The sequence below is a fragment of the Perognathus longimembris genome, chromosome 1 (genome assembly GCF_023159225.1).
Source record: "Perognathus longimembris pacificus isolate PPM17 chromosome 1, ASM2315922v1, whole genome shotgun sequence".
NCBI lineage: Eukaryota > Metazoa > Chordata > Mammalia > Rodentia > Heteromyidae > Perognathus > Perognathus longimembris.
The window spans coordinates 160,709,313-160,722,484 of NC_063161.1; the positions used below are offsets into that span (position 1 = coordinate 160,709,313).

A 13,172-nucleotide genomic window follows, 5' to 3' on the forward strand; every position below is an offset into this window, starting at 1 on the left:
GGGGGGCTGGTGGGGGGCAGACCCCTCGCCCGGCGAGTCAGTCAGCTGTGGCAGGAGCGCCAGGACCCTGGCGGGACTCGGTGGCAGTTCCACGTGGGCTGGGAAGGAAAGACTTAGTCACAGAACTGGGTTGGGACAACCAAGAAGGCATTTGGGACAAAGCAGTTGGATCTTGCCCGATTCTTGTAGCAAATGCGTTCCAGATGGATCAAAGATGTGAACTTAGGGGGGGTGGAAAAAAAAAAACACAAACCGCAGAACTACTAGAAGAAAGCATGGGAGAGTATGTTTTATAACTTTGCGATGGGAAGGCTGTCCTAAGTATGACATAAACCACAGGAGTTACAAGAGAGAAAAAAACCTGGAAGTGGCGCTGCGGCGCAAGTGCTAGAGCTCTAGGACGTGAGCTGAAGAGCTCAGGGGCAGCGCCCAGGCCCAGAGTTCAAGCCCCACGACCGACAACACCACCATCGACAACAAAAAGAAAAAAATTAACAACCTGATTCTACCAAAGTCAACATTTTCTGTCTGGCTAGAAAAAAATTGTTATAATATAAACAAAAGACCTCGCTCATCTTAAGAACCTACATAGCAGGAAAGGGATTGATATGCTGTCCTATGCTAAGAGTTCTGTGTTTTTTTTAACTCTGAATTCTCATCATTATGTACATTTCTTATAATATCTATTTCCTTTGTGTATTAGAAAGGTCAAAACATGCTGGACATTATCAATGTTTAAGGTTAGAATATTAAAGTCATACGTAAAAGAGTTGTAGTGATTATTACATATACTTTTGGTAGTAATAACATTATTAAACCAACTCGTAACATATAGACTAAAGACCATAGATAAAGATGACCATGATATGTGATGGTTCTAAACTGTAGCTACCCATTCATTTACCTAAATTATATCCACACACATGCATGTGAATTCATACATTTTATTTCTATGCACATACGCCTTCCGCAAACATTTTGATAGTTGTTGTCTGTATCTACGGTACATATTCACGTATAGGTGGACAAAACATTGCATTTACATTTGACATATGCTTCATCTAGGTATTGATTACTTTTTTTTTTTTTTACTCTATGCAAAGAGTTTCTACAAATAATAAGAAATGACCAGCAACCAAACAGAAGAATGCTCCAAAGACACATCTAGTTCTTGGGAGAGAGAATAGAAGGAACCTCTAAGCCTGTGGGAAAATGTCTCATGTTTCAAGGAGGAGATGACGGTGGAACCGGGGGGGTGGGCGAGGGGAGAGACCGAGGCACAGAGAGACCGAGGCACAGAGAGACCGAGGCACAGAGAGACCGAGGCACAGAGAGACCGAGGCACAGGGCTCTGGTCCTGCCTGGCCGGTGGCCGGTGCCCTGTTCCGGCTGGGAGAGCGGACCTTCGCCCAGTGCCGCCTCCAGTAGGCCCTTCGCAAGCTACGCAAGTGCACAGACTCTTGGACGCGTGGGAATGTTCCTCATGGGCACGCACGCGTGCGTACAAGCCTGCCGTGTAATACCGTCAGATGCCGCTGGAGGGGAGTCAGCCGGGTAAGCTGTGCGTCCGTTCAGTAGCGCTCGGTGCTGAAGGAATGGCGTTAGGTGATCTGAGAGGGGCCGAGACAGCCGGACTCAAGACAGGAAACGAAGCAAAGCGAGAGGAGGACGCGCCCAGCCGTCAGCCCGTCGCTCCCGGAGGGGAAGGCCACTCCTCCCCCCGGGCCTCCCTCCCAGGCCCCCCTCCCCTCCCCCCTCTCTGATCCTGATGACAGGTCAGCCATGGGGGAAGGATGCTCCGAGGCTGGGACTCAACAGGTGCTTCTGCGCCGGGCAGTGGCACGTGGGGCGTGATCCTTGTCGAGTCTTTTGTGGGGAGATGAAGGTATTGCTCAGACCAGAGAGCAGGCAGCGGCGTGTGCAGTGGCCCGGTGAGCACCCCGAGGGGCTGGGGGGCTGTGCCGGCCCTTTGCCTTTCCTGCATCCGGCAGCTAACTTCCGCCTGAAGTGACTGGGGAAGACGGCGTGTGGTCCTGAAACACAAACCGTTGGAAAGAGCCAGGCACTGGCGGTGGCTCAGGCCCGCAGTCCCGGCTACCTCGGAGGCTCGCTCCCAGCCCCTGATACGCTTATCTCCAGCTAACCACCCAGAAGCTGGAGGTGGAGCTCAAGTAGGGAGCAAAAAAGAGTTCAAGCCCCAGTACCAGCATGCCTGCACACACATACACACACACACGCACGCACACAAGCACACGACACACTACACAGATATGCGCACACACACACACACACGCGCACACATTCTGTTTTTAAATTATACAGACAGAGATCATCCAGGGCTACTCGTAGGAGAACGGTTTGTAGCAGCGCACGATATTGAAGGCTGTTGAATTATTGGGGATTTTCCCATTGCACGCGTTGCTGGGACTGTTAGACCCCAGGCGGTCGGAGCTCTGCAGGGAGGGCGTGGAGGTAGGGCCCGCCGTATCCTCGTTTCCGCTGCCTCTGCACCTGCGCTCAGCTGGCTCGTTCTCGTCCGCCCGTCCGCCCGTCCGGCCTCCTGTCCACCCGTCCCTCCCAGGCCCGGCGGAGCTGTTTCCCGGCTGCTTGCTTTGTAAGGAGCGCCCGTGTGGACGTCCCGCTGGCAGGACAGGAATAGTGCCTGCGCCTTGGGCCAGAAGATACGACAGAACCTTCTGGAACCTAGTAGGAGGTAGAAACCTAGCAGACTCTAATGCTATCCCTCTTTCCCTTTCCTTGCTGGCCACCTGCATTTGTGGGGTTTCCCCGTGCCTGGCTGGAGAGTGACACTCAGATTCTGCGGCTGCTGGGGTGCCCTACCGCCAGACAGCCCCTGGAGGAATGTTCTGGAGGCCTCCATGGCACCTGGAAGCACCCACAAGGGGGGGGGGTGGGGAGAGGGGGGGTGGGGAGAGGGAGGCGGGGAGGCCGGCCTGGGCCTGGGCAGGGCAGGAGGGGCCTGGGCCTGCGCTTCTGAGGTGGCGTTCCGGAATGGAAATGAGCTCTGCAGCTCTGCAGGCCTCACCCGCCCCGCCCGGGGAGGTGGACGGAGGTTCCTGAGCCCGGTGGTGATACCCAGAGCACTCAAGCCGTCGGCCCCGAGGGAGACCTTGAACTCGGCCTCCGGATCCTATCAGAGGCTGGCGGGGAGCCGGTGGGGCCGCCGGGCTGGCCTCCTTTGGGGGTGTTTCCCTCTCACTTCACATCTGCGCAGCTGGTTGAGCCTGGCTCAGTGTTTTGAACGTGTGAACAGCTTGAGGAGTAGAAAACATGTCTCCCGGTCCTGGGAGGCACGTGAGGCCAGGGCCAAGAGTGCAATCGTGAGGGGGTCCCCCACCAGAGCCGGCAGTGCGATCATGAGGGGTCCCCCACCAGAGCCGGCAGTGCGATCATGAAGGGTCCCCCACGGGCCAGAGCCAAGAGTGCAATCGTGAGGGGTCCCCCACCAGAGCCGGCAAGTGCGATCATGAAGGGTCCCCCACTAGAGCCGGCAGTGCAATCGTGAGGGGTGCCCCATGGGAAAGAGCCAGCAGTGCAAGATGAGGGGTCCCCCACCAGAGCCAGCAGTGCAATCATGAAGGGTCCCCCACCAGAGCCAGCATTGTGATCATGAAGGGTCCCCCACCACAGCCAGCATTGTGATCATGAAGGGTCCCCCACCAGAGCCAGCATTGTGATCGTGAAGGGTCCCCCACCAGAGCCAGCATTGTGATCATGAAGGGTCCCCCAGAGTCAGTATTGTGATCATGAAGGGTCCCCCACCAGAGCCAGCAGTGCAATCATGAAGGGTCCCCCACCAGAGCCAGCATTGTGATCATGAAGGGTCCTCCACGGCCCAGAGCCAGCAGTGCAATCTGAGGGGCCCCCCCCACGGCCAGGGACAACAGTGCAATCTAATGCGGTAGTCCCGAGACACAGAGATAATCACCAGATGATGGGAGGCAACAGGATCGATGGGAAAGGCGTCCATCGAGTTTCATGTATAATGTAAACGTTTGGAAGCCGCTCAGACCTGTCCACAGAACCCCTAGAACCCAGGGTCCCTCACTGCCTGGGCTCCACAGGCAGTGCTCTCTGCTCCAGGACCCCCCCCCCGCCACCGGGGAGCCACGTGTCTGGGCAGGGCCAGGGGGAGCCCAGCGGCTCCACAGCGGCTGTCGTTTGTGGCCGGAAATGCACCCCGTTTAATTTCCTCCGTGGCCCTTGGGTTCGTGGCATTTACCAGGTGTGAACCATCTCCAGGAGCCGGTTTCCGTCAGGGGCTGCAGCTGCCTCCTGTAAGGAGAATTTAAAGGCAAATGCCGGGCGCCGCCGGTGCGGGGGAGGGGCCTGTGGCCAGTGGGCGCGCCTGTCTTTTGTCCCCATTGCAGTCCTGGGCCTTGCAGGGGGCCGGGCACGTGCCCAGCGTGGGGCGGCTCGCTCAGATGTCACGCCGGGAAGCGCACAGAAAGTCCCGAGAGGAAAAATGGGGTTCGGTGTGAGAAAGACCAGAGAGAAAGTGCCCGTGATGAAGGCAAAGACGGAGAGCTGCTTTGGTCCTATAGATTCAGGCCAACACGGAGAGAAGATGGGGGCATTTGGCATGTAATGCTATTTCTTGCTGGACATGAAGTGACATTTGTTCTCTCATGACATTGCTACTAATGCACCAGATAGGAATTGGCCACAAAGCATCAAAGATTACAATGAAGAAAACAAAAGATCGCATGCAATATAAAGTGTTCAAGAGGAACGGTCCACAAAAGTGTACAAGATCTGTCCACGAAAACCCACAGAACGCTGCTTCGTCAAACCAAAGGAGATCCGAAGACATACAGGGGTATATTACCATGTTCATGGAGCAGAAGACGGGGCGTCATTAAGCCGTTATTTCCTCCCCTGAGCCGCTCTAGGGTCGAGGCAGGGCCGTGTGACCCCCCCTTCCCGGGAGGGACTGTCACAAGAGAGGACAGGAGGACTCAGAGATGCACGCAGAAATACAAGGGAACGGGACGTCAACTAAGCCGTTTCAGAAGAGGTCATCGGAGGGCTCCGGCTACGTGATTTTATCTGGCTATAAACCTACCACGGCCAGGGCAGCCCCGTGTTGATGGAGTGGCGGCGGTTGGTGGACGAGAAGGAGTTCATAAATCACCCGCAAGTAGACACCCACACTTGAATGTTGATCAAGAGAATGGTGGAAAGACGGTTTTAGTCAACGGCGGGTTCTGGAACCCTCAATCATCTGCAAATAAGTAAACTGTGACCCTCACCTCAAAGAACGAACGGCCATTAGAAGGGAGCTGGGAAACAGAAAATCTCTTTTGCCCTTGAGTTAGGGGGGGATTTCCTTAGCTAGGCTACAGACACGATGGCTCCTAGCAGCGGGAGAAAGCTGGCAAGGCGTGCGTTGTTCAACATCTCACGTGGCCGGGGACCCGGGGCTCACTCCTGTCCGTCGTCGGGGCTTGGGCAGAAAAGCCCGCTCGACCCTCATCTCCAGTTCACCACTCCGCAGCCACACGTGGAGGGGAGGCTCCCTGGTCCCCCCCCCCCCCCCAGTGCTGGGGAGCTGAGTTTCTCATCACAGGGCCCCTGGGATCCTGAGGGGGCCTTTATTCATTTTTTATTAATGTGTGGGTTTGAGGTGGACGTAGAGGGTTTGTTTTAGAAGTAGATGCTCCTTGAGTGGCGACATACATGTCTCCCGTTCCCCCAAGTCTAGCAAGGCCCTGATGTACCCCAGGATGACCCGGGAACTGTCTGATTGCTGATGCCGCGGCCCGTGTGTGTGTGCGTGTGTGCGTGTGCGTGTGCGTGTGTGTGTGTGTGCGTGGTGTGTCTGCAGATTGCACTCATGCCTGCTATTTGGCTCAACATAAAGTGGCCGGTGCTCCAGCAGTGTCTCCTGTGTTGTGCCCTGGCCCGCCTCCCGGTGCCAGGCCCTGTGCGGGCCCCTTGTGCCCAGGGTGTAGACAGTGACGGCCTTGTGGTTGTAACCAGCTCCTGGCTGAGGGGCCTGGACTCGGGTACCGCCCCCCCCCCCCCCACCAAAGCGGTGCCACACCGCCCACAAAGCCGCTGCCCCGACCATGGGACCAAGTCCTCCCGTGTGTTAGGTCGTCCCGTTGTGTGTCGGCTGCTTCCTTTGTTGCTTGTGGGTGGGTTTGCCCAGTTGTGTTGTTGGTCTGTTTGTCGGCTCCTGCCTTCCTTCACTGGCTGACTTGTTTTCTTGCCCGTGTGTGGCTCTGCTCGTTCTTCCCTTGGCTCTTCCGTTGGTTGGTTGGCTTGTTCATCCGTTGGTTCGTTGGCTCTGTAGTCAGCTTGGCCGTCTGTTGATTGGATGGTTGGAAGGAATCCAGCGGCTCCTGTTTCTCCCGGGATTCCTTGCTCATTTCTTCCTCCTTTGCCAGCTCTGTGCCACATGCCTGCCCGCTCGGGTGAAGAACGAGGCGTGTCCTTTCTCTCCAGCGACTGACAGGCCTCGGGTCCTTGGGGGTACCCCGGCTGACACCCGGCTGGGGAAGGGCACAGCCTGAGTAGGCCGACAGGATTTGTGGTGGGCACATCCTTGTCAGTTCATGAGAGGAACTTAGTTCATGGGTTCTCTCACCTAGGGGTGGCGGAGCCTCGGAGGCCAACCTTATTAGTGCTGATAATTTCATCCCCGCCTTATTTTCTCCTCCTCCTCTTCCTCCTCCTTTTCCTTCGCCTTTTCTTCCTCTCCCCTTTCTCCCTTTCCTTTTTCCCTTCCCTTTCCCTCTCCTTTTCCTCCTTCTCTTCCTTTTCTCTTCTTCCTCCTCCCTCTCTTCCTCCCCCATTCCTCCTCCTTTTCTTCCTCCTCTTCTGTTCCATTTCCTTCTCTCTTCTACTTCTCATTTTCTTCCTCCTCTTCCTCCCCCTCCCCATCTTCTTCTTTCTCCTTCACATTTTTTCTCCTTTTCCTCTTCCTCCTCTTTTCTTCCTCCTTTCCTTGCTCTTCCTCCTCCTCATCTTCCTCCTCCTTTTCTTCTTCTTCCTCCCACCTCCCCTTCCCTTCCTCCTCCCCCTTCCTTCTCCCCCTCTTTCTCTCCCTCCTCCCCCCTACTGTTGAGAGAAGGCAGCCCCCCCCCCGCCCCCGCAGGCAGGCCCCAGGGCCCAGTGACTGGGTCTTTTTCAAAGAATCCTTTTGGGCCACGGGTCTGCAGCAGTTCTGTCAGAAGCCGGTACGGTTGTGTCATGGCTTCTCGCCCCCTCTCCTCCCCTCCCCTCCCCCTCCCCTCCCCAGCACGGCTTGTGGCCACTGCTCCCTGGGTGCCAGGCCTGCGCCAGGCCTCGGTGGAGACATGCAAGTGGAGTTATGCTGTCACAGCGATTCCAGCTGGCCCAGTGTCACCCAAACCCATTCTCTGGATGCTTCTGGAAGCCGGTGAACTCTGTGGAGCATGCGCCAGCAAAAACCACGAGCCCCGTAGGGTGGAGCTTGGCTTCCGGTGTCAAGTGCCATCTCTCTCGTTTTCCTCGTGGAGGAGAACGAGGAGAGGAGCAAGGTCGGCCGTCTGGTCCCCACCACGCTTCGCAAGCGCAGCTCCACTCCGGGACCCGCAGCGCCCCCCGGCCGCGGCCGGGTGCCAGCCGCCCGCTCCTCTGGGGGCTCCTCCGTCTTTGGCGGCTGGCTGTAGGCACAGCGTCCCTGGCCTTGCCGGGCTCTGCTCATTTTTCTCTGAGGAACGACAGGGTAAGAGAAACACATCCATTAAGAAGCACAGATGGAAAGCCACCGTGACCGGCAGGAGGGAGAGGAAGCCGCGGGCTCGCTTGTCCCTGGCGGCAGATCCCAGGGGAGAGTCCCGTGCTTACAGACCCCCAGGACCTCAACGGGAGCCAGGCTCTGACAGCTCACACCTGCATCCTAGCTACACAGGAGGTTGAGATTTGAAGAGCATGGCTCAAAGCCAGCCCAGGCAGAGAAAGCCCACAAGATACTTATCTCCAATAAGCTACTCAGAAAAAGCCGGAAGTGACTCTGTGGCTCAAGTGGTAGAGCACTAGCCTTGAGTACAAAGAGGCTCAATGACAGTGCCCAGGCTCTGAGTTCAAGGCCCAGGACCAGCAAAGAAAAAAAAAAGAATGAATTTATGGGTGGATAGATGGCAGGGTAGATGGATGAGTGGATAAAGGAGTAAATGAAAGCAAGGAATATCATCATCTTAAAGGTTCAGCTGACAAACTTCAGCTTCCAAAGATTTAGGTACCCACCATTCACCTGACCATCCCCCTTTCAGACAAGAGGTGGCGTGCAGCGAGGTGCTTTCCGGGGCCTACTGGTCCCATCGTCCGCAGCAAAAGCAGACAGTGCTCAGCTTCATAAAGTCATTCTTTAGCCATTCCTTGTTAGAATTGCTCCATGAATCATAGCTCCTCCTGTATCCATTCCTGCCATCTGATATGCATCCATCCATCCATCCACCCATCCATCCAATCATCCATCCATCCATCCACCCATCCATCCTTCCAATCATCCATCCATCCATCCATCCACCCAGCCATCTATCCAATCATCCATCCATCCATCCATCCAATCATCCATCCATCCATCCATCCATCCAATCATCCATCCATCCATCCAATCATCCATCCATCCATCCATCCATCCAATCATCCATCTATCCTATCACCCTTCACCTATGCATCCATCCAGTCATCTGTCCATTACTCATTCAACCTTCCATCATCCATCTGTCCATCTACCTATCAATTCATCAACCCATCCAAATATTCATTCATCATTCATCCAGGTCATCCATTCAACTATTGATCATCCATCCATCATCATCCATCCATCCACCTATTCATTCATCATCTATCCATGCATACATTTTTTCCTTTCTTTTCAACCCTTCGATTCTCTATTCTCCCTCTTTCCATTCATCTCCTCCATGTGCCAACGTGTCCGCCCCCAGGGTTTACGGAGCCTGCGCTTATGGCCCTTGATTGAATCACCATGTGTGCCAGGGGGCTACATTTCTAGGCTGCTTTCTCAATTGGTCAGGGGCAGTCTTTGATGCTGTAGAAAGGAAGACGAGAGTAGTGTTTTGGCCCAGAACAAGGCCTCATGAAAGCCCTAAAACACCTTGAGAGGAATGATTCCTTTCTCCCCAGACCCCTGCCCTACCCCTGTCACTGCCCAGCACCAGGGAGTACTAGCCACCAGGACTACTCCCCATGAGGGGGGATTCAGCAGCAACTTGTCTGGTGTGTGTGTGTGTGTGTGTGTGTACGCACACGCTGGTCCTGGGGCCTGAACTCAGGGCCTGGGCGCTGTCCCTGAACGTTTGTGCTCAAAGCTAGTGCTCTACCATCTGAGCCACAGCTCTGCTTACAAAATTCGTTGGTGTTTAATTGGAGATAAGAGTCTCATAGACTTTCCTACCCAGGCTGACTTTGAACTGAGGTCCTCAGATCTCAGCCTCTTGTGCAGCTAGGATTGCAGGTGCCAGCCACCGGTGCACGGCTTTTTGTGTTCTGTTTCGTTTTGCTTTCACTGATTAATTGGAGACAGAGTCTTGTGGGTTTGTCTGCAAGGGCTGGCTTTGAACCGGATCCTCTACGTCTGAGCTTCCGATTAGCTTGGATCGCAGGTGTGAACGCTGGCACCCAGCTCTAATGAAGTGTGCATGGATTCTGAGTCTCCTTGTGTGCGTGGAGGCTGGTTTGGGCCGTGTTTCCTTTCCCTCTGTGGTCTGCTCGTCCCCGTGACGTACGCTGCGCCCCACAGTCCCCCCCCGACCCCTGACCTGTAGGGCTGGTGAGAAGGCACCGCGAGGTTCCCGCTGTGCTGACGCGCGGGCCTCGGCTGCTCACACGCTCCAGGCCGGGCCCAAGCCTCCCGTGGCCCCCGGTGCCTTCCTGAATATTCCCGGCCTGGGGACCGTGGCTGCACTCGGCAGCAGGGGCGGGCGTCGGGCTGCGTGGTGCCTGCGGGTGGAGACCGGACTGGAGGGGCGAGCGTACTCCCCGTTGATGCTGATCCCTGGGACCCGGGGACCAGGCCCCGGCCGGAACCACCGGCTGAGGAGACAGCGGTGACGTCGGTGCCCCTCCCACCCTGGGGGGTGGGGGGCGATTTCAAGGGGCGCAGGTATCTGAGGAAGAGTGCTCCCCGTGGCCCCGCAGCCGAGGAGACGGCGTCAGTGCTGGGGGGGAGGGGGGGGGGTCAGGCGACAGGACGGCCCAGGAGAGGCCACTTCCTGTTGGGGTGATGCTCCCCAGCCATCCGGGCACGGGAGGGATCCCGCGCTAAGGTGAGCTGGCGTTGGACAGATCACAGATCCCCCCGTGGAACCTTCTGGACCAGAAAACGGTGGCCGAGCCTAAGTCAGACGGGGACAGGCACGTTCCCTGTCCCGGCTGGACAGGGCGGGGGTGGGTAAATCAACCCTGGACGGATGCGGCCTCCCGTCCCGGTCCCTGCAGGGCGCGGGGCTCTCACGCTCCTTCTGTCTGCGAATGACCTCGGTCCGGTGCCCCCCCCCCCCCGGTTTCCTGGACCGACGAGCTGCTGGGGCGGCACTTGGGGAGGGCTCCCCTTCTCCCCTTCTGCATCTCCGTGGTGAGGGCTCCCTGTCTGTGCCTCCAGGATCTGTCTGTGCGCCCCTCCATTTTCCTACCCACCCACCCGTCCGTCCTTCCGTCCGTCCACCCAGCCACCCGCCACCTGTCGGGGACCCCTCTCTCCGCGCCCCTTCGGGCGCGCTGCTGTCAGGCCTGCCTTGCTTCCCGGGGGTCTTGAGGCTGCTGCTCATGGGGCGTGGCCCCCAGGATTCAGCATCCCCCGTGTCTCGCCCGGTTACCTCATTAACACGGCCCAGGGGTGTGGCCCTGGGGGGCCCATGGGGTTCCTGACTCCCGGGCCGGCCCTGCCCTTCGGGTGGCTCGAGGGCAGCCGTGCCCGCAGTAGGCGTGAGCAGGCCGTCGGGGGAAGGGACTCCGGGGACCCGCGATGGTCACTCAGTCACTGGAGAGCCGGAGCAGTGAGCCAGGACGTGGAGCTGTTGCTCAAGCGGTTAGAGCGCTAGCCTTGAGTTAAACAGCCAAGGGGCAGCACCCAGGCCCCGAGTTCAAGCCCCAATACCGGAACAGAACACACGCGAGGCCCGTCCTCCTTCTCGCTCTCTGGCCGGGGCGAGGGGTGGCGCCGGGCCCGGGCCGCGGCCGGCGGCCTTTGTAAGTGGTAACGCTGGGCTGCAGCCGTGCCCGGGCAGGCCTCTGGCGCCGAGCCCGCCACCCCCGCAGATGGAGAAAACAGAGCACGCTCGCTGGCCCGCGGTGCGGTCCAGGCCTCCTGGCCGGGATCCCCGATGCCTTCCCGGAGCCGCCGCCAGCCCGGAGGCGAGCCTGGGGTGACCGGGGCGTGGTGCCGCGTCCTCCGGAACAGGTGCGCGGGCGGCTGGCGCGGCCGCCGCTTCCCACGAGCCACCGGGCCTGGCCAGCGCGCGCGCGCGGCGTGGACTCGGTGTCCGGCGGACATCCAGGCCGGAAACAGGGGGCCTCCCGCGGGGCGGGTCTCCGGTTATGGACCCCCCCGGCCGAGCCGGGGTTCCGGGTTCCACCGTGCGGCTGTAGGATCCCTCGGGAGCCAGCCAAGGGGAAGCCGGCTGCCATTTGCTACCGTCTGCCTTGAAAACTGGGCCCTGCTTTCGGGGCTTGTGTCCTGGGGCATGGGGGCGCTCGCCGGGGAGGAAGGCCGGGGCGGGGGGCTGGGGACCCGGCGGGCCGGCTCCCGCCCAGCACTGCTGCACCCCGGAGTGGCCACGGAGTTTCAGTGGCATGTGTTGGAATTGAGTCTAGATGTGTGTAAGGCTGGCTGAACGTATTGGTGTGTGCACTCTTCTCTGTGTGTGTGTGCGTGTGTGTGTATTGTGCCATTTTTATTTTATTTTTTAAAATTGAATGTTATCGGCAAGGTGATGTACAGAGGGGGTGCAGTTATGTAATAAGGCAGCGAGTACTTTTCCCATCATGTTTGTTACACCCTCCCTCATTGTTCTTTCCCTTCCCTAGTTCAGATAAGCATGTATACAATATCCCGTGTACCCAGATCATATACAGTGACCACAGGGGGTACGCCACAGGAAGTTCACCTGGAACACTAAACGTAACAACAACACGGAATCCTCCTGTGTCCTTCTCTTGGAGTTCATTTTGCCTCTCCTCATCTCTATGATCACGTGTACATAGCCGTTGAGCTCCTGTGGTCCTCCGATAGGTCTATCCTAGACCTTTTTATGTTTGCTTAGTAGTTGTTTGGTTTTAGAGACATACTGTAAAGTCGCTGACCCAAACATGTGGAAATACCATTTGAAAAGAAGGTTGTCATTTTGCAGACCTGAGCTCTACTGTTCTCCCCCCGCCCCTAACAATCATAGATCAAGGAGACCATGCGCCTTTGTTCTCTGTGCTCTAGGCTTGTCTCGCTCAACATTCCGTGTCCGAGCTCTGACCGTTCCCCTGCGAATGCCACTGTTTTGTCATTTCTCTAATCGCTGTGTAGGATTCCATTGTGTGCGGCTACCACATTTTTGGTATCCATCCATCTGGGTTGTTTCCATATTCCGACTATTGTGAGTTGTGCAGCGATAACCACGGATGTGCAGATGGCAGACGACTTCAGGCCTAGCTTGATCCAGGCGCTCACACGGCACGGCGGGGGTCGGTCCCCTCGCTTTCAGGGGCGCACTCGCTACGGCCGGCCCGAGGCCACGTTCTCTGTGTGGCACCGACGGAGCAGTGCATGGCTCCCACGGGAGGAGAAGCCCCCGACAGGGCGTCCTTAGCCCGGCCCAGTCGTCTGGGTCTGGGGGTGTCTGTGCCATGGGCAGAGGGGTGTGGCCAGCCCCGTGCAGGCCCCAGTGGGCAGAGGGGCACGGAGTGGTCCCGGGCCACCCAGGGGCCCGGCCGCACCTTGTTCTGCAGCGGGACTGCAGCCGTGGCAGCCGAGCCAGGCGGGACACGGGGTGGGCCGGGCCGGCGCGGGGCAGGCACCGGGGACCCCGTGCTCCTGGGACACGAGGGAGGAGGTGCTGGCGGGGGGCGGGGGGAAGAGCAGGTGCCACTGTGCCGTCGGTGGGGGAGATCAGCTTCTCAAGGCTCTGGGACACCCCACCGAGAGGATGGAGGGTCCGGAATCTTCT

General features: G+C 57.9%; 1 protein-coding gene across 1 annotated transcript in view; it reads left to right on the forward strand.

Moving 5' to 3' along the window:
* Col5a1 (collagen type V alpha 1 chain) overlaps positions 1 to 13,172 on the forward strand; it is a 106,470-nt gene that overhangs the window by 13,730 nt on the left and 79,568 nt on the right.